General features: G+C 46.2%; 1 long non-coding RNA gene across 1 annotated transcript; it reads right to left on the reverse strand.

Annotated features, from left to right (window-relative positions):
- Positions 1 to 553: 553 nt before the first annotated feature.
- On the reverse strand, positions 554 to 1,907 carry LOC141276076 (uncharacterized). Its single transcript, XR_012325015.1, has 3 exons — positions 1,862 to 1,907; positions 1,538 to 1,736; positions 554 to 956 (listed from the first exon to the last, which is right to left on the reverse strand). It is a non-coding gene; the product is annotated as an uncharacterized lncRNA (long non-coding RNA).
- Positions 1,908 to 11,029: the final 9,122 nt, after the last annotated feature.

Genomic DNA, 11,029 nt, shown 5'->3' on the forward strand with positions numbered 1-11,029 from the left:
TTTTCTCAAAAGCATGGCACGCGCGTGCCAGAGTAGAGTCAGGGCCTTGCACTTTGCCAGTCAAGAGAGCAAAGGAAGCGGGGACAGGGCGCAAACTGGCGGGAGAAAAACTCGACAGGGTGCGCCCGTGCACGTGCCTGTATGTGCGTGGATGCGCGTGTGTGCACCTGCGAGGGTGTAAACATGGGTGGGCACGTGTACCGGGGAGCGTGTGCCTCTCGTCACTTTAAGAGAGAAACTGTCTGTTCCCAGTATGAGCTATGTTAAGGAAACGATTAAAACTGAATTAAACTGTCAGGCCTCTGGCATGACTAGAACGGCTCTATTTCAAATAAAAGTCATCCAGGGAAGAACGTTATCAGAGTGGGCTTCTCTCAGGAACTTGGGCGGGGAGAGAGGGAAGGACACAAGAGCCTTGCGAATGGTACCTAGTGGAATCTGTGTTCAGCCAGTTAGCAAAACTATCGCGGGAGGGGGGTGGGCGTTGAAAAGCGTAGTCAGTTCCTCTTCCTTATTTTTCTCTGTGCATTTTTAAATTAGACAGTTCCAAAAGATTTTTTTTAAACGCATTCTGTCGGTTTCCGCTGTGCTTTCTCAGCCTAGAGCCTGTTCACACTATATATAGTGTAACATATATATGTTTGGAGAGAGCTTGCTATTTCCACTTTACCTGACGTAGCTACTTGTATTTATAAACAGTTACTTATTTTTAAATTCTGAATTTAAAAATTCTATGCATTAGGATTTCATTCTCTAGATAGACTTCTTTTTTCTTTTACACTTGACGGTGGCCATAAGAGTTTCTAACCCTTACGATTAATTTCCCACACTCAAGACATGACACAGGAGGTGAGCCCTGGCACACAAGACAGTCTGTTCTTGGCCCTTGAGTGGGAGTTGCTTCAGGTGGTCCCCAAGTTTCCGAACAGGCATGATCCGGACTTCCTTCCCATGCGCTAAAAAATAAAAATTAAAAAAACTTTATTATTAGCTAGAAGATTAACCTAGAGAGAAGTACAGAAATAGACGGGAGAGTGGGGGTGAGCAAGGGCCCAATCCTAGCACCAAGGGGGGTACTTATTTGGCTGCCTTAATTTGTAACAGTTTGGGAAGAAGGTACATCCTAATTGGGGGCGTGGACGTCAGAGCCGCCGAGTCACCAGGCAGCACCTTACTCGCTGGCTGGGGCTCCCTCTCTCCTCCTTTCCTTCCCTTACCGTCTTCCACTCTCTTCGTTATCTGCCCTGCTATTCTTCTCGCCTCTCCCTCTGATCTGGGTTAATAAACACAATAAATTATAACCTGTATAAGTTTACAAAGAGTAATTTACGGGAGTAAATTCAGTCGGCCAGGGGCTGGACCGCTGCGCTCTCGAGGGCTTCCTTCCTGCCGGGTCTCCGGCTGCAGCTGCAAACCCAGGCCCCGTGGAGAAAGCGATCCCGAACCGCGATTCCTCGCGGCTTGCTTCTGTCGTGGATTTGCACACACACACACACACACACACACAGCACTATCCCACATGTTGGCGATTGTTTACCATTCTCCTCCTCCAACAAGTCTCTTAAGTATTCTCATCAGCTGAGACCAAGTCTCGATAGCAAAGAAATCGCGCAGCCCACCGAAGTGCTCTTCGGGGCTCCCGAGCGCCCAAACTCAGTTTGGGGTCCGGAGAGATTCCTTTTAGTGCTGGTTTTTCAATCAATGCTCAATTCTCGGTGAGGTTTAGGGGAGGTGCGCTGTTTGGAGAGAGCAAAAGGCGTGTACTCTAATGGTAAGCTTGTGGTCATTACTCCCTCCCTCCCTCCACTTCCAGTTCTCCAGGGAAAGGTAAAGGAAGGGAGAAGTGAGGCCCCTGACCCACCAAGTCGAGGGGCTGTGAGGACGTAATAAACCTGTAATGTATCCGGAAGAAAACTCACTCGGCTGGACGAATGAGCTTCGCCACTCATGTCCAATTTCCAGCAGTATCTGCTCTACCTCCAGATGATGCTGGAATTATTTTTCACCCTGTGCATGAAAAACCGCCCCCTTCACTTCCTCATTCATTGACCTACACTCCTCTGACGACACTACTACAGTAAGGGGTTAGTAACAGAAATGTCCAAGAAGGAAACACTTGTCTCTATCACTAATACCTGATCCAAATACAAGCTGGCTTCAAGGAGGTAATGAAATTAACACCTAGATGTAAATGGATACCCAAAGATGGGTAGATGGACATTGCTGAATTGCAACAGGTCAATTTGGACATAAATCAGACTGAGACAATGAATGGAGAAATTAATATTCTCTAAATAGTTAATGGGCATTTTAATAGTTTATGCTTTATAAAATGATGTTTAAATTGATATTTAAGATATGCAGCTTCACATTCTTTGATTTAAATATTTAATGCTATTTTTCCCCATAAACAAAGATTTTCTTGAGTCTGTTGGTTTAATTAAATGAATTGAAAAGGGAACTGAGTGCCTGTTTAGGCTACAATAACTAGGTAGGATGTTTAGCTTTTTATACAAATTATTACACCCTCTAATTGGCTGTAAATTGGGCCCTGTTCTCCTATTTCACATCTGTAGATACCCACAGTTATTAAACAGTGAAAATTCTGTGGGCATTTATATAATCTGCTGAAAGTACGAACAATAAAGAATGTGGCTGAAATTTATTCATATTTTTGTACTGACAGATGAGGCATTTCAGTTTCAGCTGAATGAAAAGACTTTTAACAGATTAATTTAAGGCTAGCACTGGAACTGCACAAAAAGAAGTGAGCTATTGAAAAATTCTATTAAGAATGATCCCTGAATTTGAACACATGGGCAAAAAATTTGAGGACAAGCTTTGACTTTTCTACATTACTTTTGGTTTTGCTTTGTTTTCACTTTTAATTGTGTAAACTTCTCCATCCTTTAACGAGTGTAAGACGAACAATTAAGATAGCTGAAAAATGAACGAGTTTAAGGTTTTCCCCGTTTTTGATATAAAAATATTAAAATTTTTCTCAAACAAAATAATCTTACTGGAATACACTTCCAACCTGGGTTTTCAGGAAGAGCCAAATTAGAATCTTCAAGCAAAAGAACAGTAATAACAAGAGGATCTTTACCAAAACGTTTAGAAATTTTGGAAATGTTGCTTGTAAAGAATTCTCAGCATATATAACACTGCATTTCCAAATTCAGTCTCAAGAAGAAAGAGAGGAAAAAAGCTATCCAGGCCAAGCACGATAGGTGATGTAAATTTTGAATAACTAGCATTTCTAGAAAGACTTGTGCTTTTTTCTGTTAACCTTTACTCTTTGGTGCAGGTTCCTTCTCAAATTACATAAAATGTACTTTAAGAAGCACTCACTACCTGCTACAGATGTCCAGGAAAAACTGAATTATGGAAGTCGGAAACATATGGCAGTTGCCTATTGCAAAAGGAAGGTACATATGAAAGTTATAAATTTCTTTCTTTAAGTCCACATTGTAAATGCATTTTATAGGGTTCACAGTATGTATTACACCTGTAGATTTAATTTTTGAAATACACGTTTTTAGGAGAAATTTGTGGCTTGGGATTCTAAGAGAAAGAACTCATCTTGATGTGTTAGAAATAAAGAAAAAACAACAAATAAAAATAAATATGTGGAGAGGCAAACATTTTTCTTTTAATTTCCCAGTTGGTTACAGTGAAAAGGACATCAGACCATCTATTGGCAAAGGATTACTCACAACACAGGAGTTGCCCGTCAGCAGAGCACGCTGCATTTACTGAGTTCCAGCTCTGAAGAAGCAGAGATGTCAACCTGAGCAAAACCAGTTTGGGGTCGATATAAAAAACACCAGATTAAGAACTGGATCACACAAATGTCAAAACCACACCAATATAATTTGTTTTTGAGAAAAATTTCCAACTACTTGCTGATCTTTTTCCCCATCAAAATATTAGATTTAATTTAATTTTATTTAATGCCTTTGAAACGTTTTTTTGAAGTCATAATTTAATATTATATATTCGGTATGGATACCAAGCACTATCAACTACCAAGATATCTTCTCTTAAACCTTCAAAGTTATTTGAAAATAATCCCTCCAACTTTCTACCTGAAGCCCCCTTTGGTATCTTTAAATTTAATTTTAATTTGTGGATCTTAAGAGTCACAGTCTCCTGTTCCATTTTGTTTGGAGAAATGTTAGAAGCATGTTGTGTGAATGGTCTTGGTCAAAAAGAAGTTTAAACAAATATATACTTGTTTAATACCCTAAGACTGGGGCAGGTGCCTACATTTAAGGTCGCTGTGGTTTCACGTCAAGAAAACCGTCTTCAGATTCCCCTTGTGGAAGCTAGGGAAACGCTCCTGCCTGATCTCCGTTTTGCTGTGTTAGAATGAAATTTACTTGCTGGGGTGCGGGTTGTGTGAAATAATGCCAAAATAATAGCAGATGCTCTCCACCCTGGCAGAACTTTTATTTGGTTGCGTTTTGAATTCCCCTAAGTGATCAATTGTTGAGTGGTCGCCTGAGCGGGTTTTCTCTTTTCCAGATCCTGCCTTACTGAAGGCCAGTCCTGCCCAGGCTTTAGACCATTCGATCTATGTGCGGCGGTAAGATATCGAGCTTTCATTATTAGGGGCTTCCAGACAGGTGGAGGAGAAGAATGCCTGAGGCGCAGAAAAGACTATCAGATTCTTTTCTGCTTATTCACAGAAATTTGGGGACATGGAAAGTGCCAAGAAATTTCTGGTTTCCTTCTCCAAGTCGTAGGTCGTTTCCAGAGCTCCCACCCTGTCCTGCCCAGACGGTTCTCGTTAACTTTTACAATTGGAGCTCTTCAAGGGGACCCCCCCCAAGATAGCATATATTATTTAATAACAAAAACAGCAGTAACGGTAAAAAGAAATAAAGAAATCAGCCCAGTTTCCAGGGTACCCTAGAAACCCCAAGGCAGATCCGACTGGTAAAACATTTACGAATTCACATTCTCGATGAGGTTCCACGCCTAAAATTAAAATCCAGTCTGGGTGTCTGAAGCTCGTTTTGCTTTGGTCAATACCTGCGTTTTCTTTCATTTTGTTTCCGTTCCCTCCTGGGTTTCGTGCTTTTTTTTTTCCCCCCATTTGCAAAGACAATCTGATTTACAGTTTGACTGAGAGTTGCATTTCTGTTTAGAAGGTGAAACGTCCAAGTCAGTTAGCCAAATTATTCCCCGACGGCTCCAATATTGCGCCAGAGTCCCAGAGTCAGTTATTTTTATGTCTGACTGTATTTCAAATGTGCAAGGTGATAAATAAAACACGCCTCAAGCTGCAAACTATCTCAGTGTGATGAGGAACAATTGACAAAAATTAACTCAGCCAAAGCGTTGGGGTTCTCGCGAGCGGCTGGAGCATAAATCAGTATCCTGGCAGCTTCGGGAAGCAGCGCGCTTGAAGCCGCGCGCCCGCTGCAGCCGCGATTTTCCAGCAGCCGCTCGGCTCGCCTGGCTTGAGTGAGCGAGGCTCGGCCACGGGGATCCGAGAGGGAATCGGATTCCACTCCGAGTTCAGAGTCATCCGAGAAAGGGACATGTTAGGGGAGAAAGGCATGGCCACGCCTAAGCGACTCCGTAATTTATCACTGAGACTTCTCCAGTGGGTTGTGTGCGAGTGAAGTCAAAAGGACTAGGAAGGCAAACTCGGGGGTGGGGGGTTGAGCAGGGAGTAACAACCCCCAACTTCCTCTGGATCGCAGAGGAGCGTCTTTGATTGCTCAAGTCACTTGAAAAGGAGATTCGTCTCAGCTATTAATTAAACCTATTTTACGGAAAATCAAGGAAGGCGCCTGGAAAGCTCTCTGCGTTAGCGCTGTTACTGCTTGGAGTCCGGAGCCCGCCTGCATATTCACTCCCCAGTGCACACGCCGAGTCCTCGCCCCCTTCTCCATAGCGAGGTGGCTGGCCGCGACACCCAGGAGACATGGGTCAGGCAGGGCGGAAGGTGTTCGGGTCGGTTGCCGCCGGCCCTCGCCACCTGTTGGAGAGACCAAGCCTAAGATCCCGCGCCCCCGGGCGGACTCGCGCTCAGCAGCCACAGGGAGTCAAGGCTGACGAGCCGCGGGTTTCTGTTGCTAAGAGCAAAGAACAGCCCTTTCGGTGCTAAGTGCACAGTAAGTGCGAAGAATAAATACATCATCTCCCGGGGCTGCTCTCTCGGAAAGGCCTCTCAGCCCCCTGCAGTTCAGAGCCCGCTGAGGGTTATTGATTAGAGCCGGCGCCCGCGCCGCGCCGCGCCTGCGCCTCTGCTCGCTGGCTGAGAAGGGCGCGCTGCCCCGGCCACAGCGCACCACTCGCCTGGCGCGGCGCTAGCTCCTCCGAGGGGAACTAAAAATAAGGCTCATCAAAACCCTCAGAGACGTCCCCAGACCCAGGAGACCGCACAACCACGCTGACGACGTCCCAGGCCTCGCCCCACCCTGCCTGGGGAGCCTGAGGTGCACCGCAGAGCCCGGACACAGCGTGCGCGGCGTGTGCGCATGTGTGCATGCGTGAGCGTGCGTGTGCGTGCGGATTCGCCGCGGGCCGTCAGTCCCAGTAGCCGCGGGAGACGGGCAGTGTCTGGAGGAGGGGGCAGGAGGCCATTTTTGTCTTCTATAGCTTCGAATCAAGACTCTCCTTTTAAAAATGGGTTAAAGAACAAAGTGAGTGAAAACCTAAGCGCCCCCCCTCCCTCCGCAGGAAGCTCTAGTTCCGGGGCTGCGCGGGCCCCGTTTCTCCGGGGGTTAGCGCACGGGAGTTGGGCGCCCACCGCGTCTGCTGCTGAGGTCGGGCGGCCGCATCCCGGGGCACCTGGGCCTCTTCGTGGCTCCTGGACTCCACAGCGCAGGCCTCCTCTCGCGCTCGGCCCGGCAATCCCGGGCCCCTGACCTCTGTAGCCGAGCCGCCCACCGCTTCCTCCCCCGAGGGCGTAAACCCGAATCCACTCTGGCCTCGGGCCTCGGCCTGCGCCTTGGCCGGCGGACCGCCCGGCTCTGAGGATTCTGGGCGATGGGGAGGCGGGCTGAGCTCCCCTCCTGACGGGATTCCGCACGCATCTGTTTCGGGACCCTGGCCGTGTCCCGGCCTTAACCTCCTCAGCGTTACAACGGGGATAATAAACCTTGCTGGCTCGCCTGCCAGGTGGTGGCTGGATAATATATTCCGGTGGAGGACTGAGGAGGGTTGGCAAAGACTGTCGACTATTCCGCTGGGTGGCCGTTCACAGCCCTCCCAGATTGGAGGGTGGAGGGCGGGGGTAGTTCAGCCCCCGGCCTGCGACCTCCCGGAAGAAAGGGGCTCGTGGTCGTTTAGGTTGCGCAGAGCCCGCCACGCTTCCGGCTGGGGCACGTGGCGCCCTTGGGGACCTTCGGTCTCGAGCTCGGCCTGGGGCGGAGCAGCCTTCTCGGCACCCTGTACTCGGCTCTGCGCGGACCCCACCGTCTCGCCGAGGGCAGCAGCCGTAGGAGACTCCGGAACTTCTGGCCAGAGCAGGAGCTGAGCGTCCCCGACTGAACCCAGGCAGAAAGGGAAGCCCTGTAGGTTGTCCTGATCTGCGGACGCAGTGGAGGCGACCCTGAGTCTTGCAGGGAAACCAACCCCAGAGAAGACATTGACCTCTGATGGTCAGACCTCCGCGGAGAGTATCAAAGAAGGAAGTCCCACCAACTCTTCACAAAACTATAAAACCATCTAAAAAAAGTAAGCGTCCATATGGATTGAGGGAAACAGTTGAGAATTAAAAGGTAAATAGAAGGAGAAACTTGAAAGGAATATTAATGTACATTTTGTTTGCACCTGAGTTCAGGTTAACCCTCAAACAAAAAAGGACTTAAATTTCCCCAGGCCCTGGGCCTGCTAGCGCGTAGTTGCCAGGCCAGTTCCCGTGACCTGTTACCATTATCAGTGCGCCAGATAAGAGGGCGAGGAATGAACTTCTCGTTGGCATTTCCATTCATAACTGCAGGGCACGCTACTGATGAACTTTCTTGACTTTTCTCATTAGTGAGGTTCTCTTGGGTTTTTTGTTGCTGTTTGTTTTGTTGTTTAGAAAGGCACATTTCACAAGTTTGTAAGTAGGTCAACTGTTGCAAACTGTCCCATCTTGAATCATATAGCAGAGGAAAAAATGAATACAAAATAACCTGTATATGGGGGTAGTGAGCTAAGATGGCTATGGGCTTTCAGTTGCATAGTTATTTCTAAGAAGACTTCATTTGAAAAAATGAAAAACATTTTGGGGCAGTTACAGTTACATTAGTACATGTTGTGGAAATAAGGTTGCAGTTAGAGAAAAATTATTAGAAACAGCTGTGATGTTAATGTTTCAAAACCCAAAGTGCTCAGTACGCTCAGTACCTACTTTTCATAATTTTTTCTTGTGCATCCAAATAGTGCACTACTCTGTGTGTAATATAAGACACTTGTTTAATAAAGCAAATGATTGTCTGTGTCAGGGAGATTTGGTCCTCTTTCCCTCTCCCAGTCCATGTGCAGAGCAGATCAAAGACCTGATTACCTCTGTCTTTCCAAAGGCACCAGATGGTATCTAGATTTTTTTTCAGATATTTTAGCAATATAATTCAAAGGACTAAAGAATGTGTGTGATGCTACAGATGAAAGCTGTACCCAGGTAAATTATTTTTTAAATTAATGTCATGCCTACTAAATGTTATTCCACTAAAGTTTTGAGGAGTCTCATGAGAATATATATAATGAGTAAATATATAAATGGCAAGTAAAGATTAGAACCAAGTAAAATAGAAATCACAATCCAGAATCAAGATAAGAAGACAATAACTCTGATATACATGTGGAGTACTACACAGTTATTAAACAGGAACTTTGGATTTGTCTCCAAGCTTCCTAGCAGCAAGAGTAAAGAGCAAAACAAGATCCTTATAGTGCACAGGGAGAAATCTAATCAGTTCCTTATAGTAAGCAATAGTTCCCTAAAATGATAATGATGATGATAGTAACGATGCTAGCAGCAGCAGCTGTTCCATTTGGGAGATCAACTGCCCTTCCCCTCCCTGCCTCCCAACACATTCAGATACTCTTCTTGGGTTGTTTTTACTTTGTTACAGTTAGGCTAAAAGCTGCTTCTCTGCATAGAGGCAGTTTAGCATCTGGAAGGAACTTTGGAATCAGAGACAGCTGAATTCAGTACTGGCTTTTGCACTTAGGGTTCTGCTGTAACCCTTGGCAAGGCATTTAATCTCTCTCTCTGAGACCCAGTTTTCTTTATAAAGTGGAGACAGTTTATCCCATCGGCTTATAGGAGATAGTTTTCTACATCCTGACACTAAGAAACTCTTGGTGTGAGGCTGTTGCTGTTTTTATTTTCCTTCACATAACACAAATGTTAGTTTCCTTTCTCCTTTTCCACAGCTACACAGCATTCAATGCCACTTCTACTTTTGGGCCTCAGAGCAAATGAGAATGCCAGGCTTTAGACTTGAAGACCTGTCAGTACAGTTATATGAGCAAGGTCCCTGAGGTCCTTTACTCTCCCTACTTACCTGTAGTATTTTTCTGGGGAGAGAAGGGGGTATTGGTAAGATGGACCTTGTCTTAAACCAGCAAGTGTAAAAGGGCGTCAGTCCCTGCGGCTGCAGGTGGGTTCTATACAGCAGCTGCACTCCTAGTCACCAGTGGGGATGGCAACTGTCTGGATGACCTTGATAATGAGGTGAGTCATTCCATGAATGAGTTCCAGGAGAAGGCAGGTAGATCTCTTGAGTATTTTTTTGGAGGGAAAAAGAGCACTACAGTTGTGCAGGCGACTATAGAAAGTCAGTAATCTCGTAAGTATTGAGGATTTGGTGCAGGAGCGAAATACAAGGTGAGCCTCCCCTTTCCCCCATCCTCCCTCACCCTGCCTCTTACTGTGTAGAGCTTCTAAACTGAGTACTTGCGAAGAATCCAGTAGTGGCTCTAGGTTTTATGGAGACAGGTTCTCTGTCCTGGATCCACCACCTAAGACTATCCAGGCAGTTGGAAACTCTCACCTTTCTCCTGCTAAAGCTTGCAGGTTGATAACGGGTTAAATATCAATCTAGTGTATCTAAGTCTTTGTATTTTCCAAGTTAGTTGTATCTTAGAAAAGAATGAAGGTGTATATGTGCATGTGTGACCTGTTCTACAAGATTGTAAGCCTCCCAAGGTCAAAAACATCATGGTGTTTGTGCATTGACTGAATTTGGAACAGCAGATCATTTGTTTCAGGTTGAGGTGGCCCCAAGACTAAGATGCCAAGAAGCACACTTGTGCTTGTTGTTTGTGGAGTACAGGCCAAATGATCCAGAATAAATCTCCAGCTTCTGTCCTTAGCAAATGCACAGAATATGGCAGAAGGGAAGCAGCCTTATGATGGCTTTTTGGATTTTTTCCCAGCTAATTAGGTGCATAGTGGGTATCGAGCAGTGTGGTGTGCAGCCAGCAGTGGGGTCTACCTGGCCCTGGGGAGGGGTTTAGAGAGGCCTACCTGTTCCTGTGGCATGGATTTCGTGGCCACGTTTGCCCACTCTCTGAAGCTCTCTCAGGGGAAGGGAAAGAAGGAGTGAGAAGACAGCTATACTCTGTTAAAGTATATGAATCTGAATTCCTCTGCTGGTTTTAATGGATTCCAGAATTAAGGCTGAAGGCAGAACCAGTTGACTGTTTTCTAGAACAATGCTGTGAGAGAAGGATACAGTAAATTCTCACAATAAGGCATTTCCTTGCTTCCTCTATCAGTTGGGTCATTGAGCCTACAGCCCAGCCCATCCCTCCGTCCTCTATGCTTACCTTTAACTGGAGCTCCTCCGAGCAGCCCTTCATGCTGTGGCCCACCCAGAGCCTCAGCCTGGGCCAGCTGGTACAGCACTCCTGCATTTCCTCCCTGGAAAACTGGTGCTTCTAGAGCTTCTGCTACTATTGCTTGCAGCCACCAAGTTGCTAAACTTGCCTGTTGCCTTGGTTACTGATACTATCTCCACAGTCACCCCAGCTTCCCATCGCTGGGCCTGTATACATGCTTGGGTGTTAGATGTTG

Source organism: Tursiops truncatus, chromosome 12 (genome assembly GCF_011762595.2).
Source record: "Tursiops truncatus isolate mTurTru1 chromosome 12, mTurTru1.mat.Y, whole genome shotgun sequence".
NCBI classification, from domain to species: domain Eukaryota; kingdom Metazoa; phylum Chordata; class Mammalia; order Artiodactyla; family Delphinidae; genus Tursiops; species Tursiops truncatus.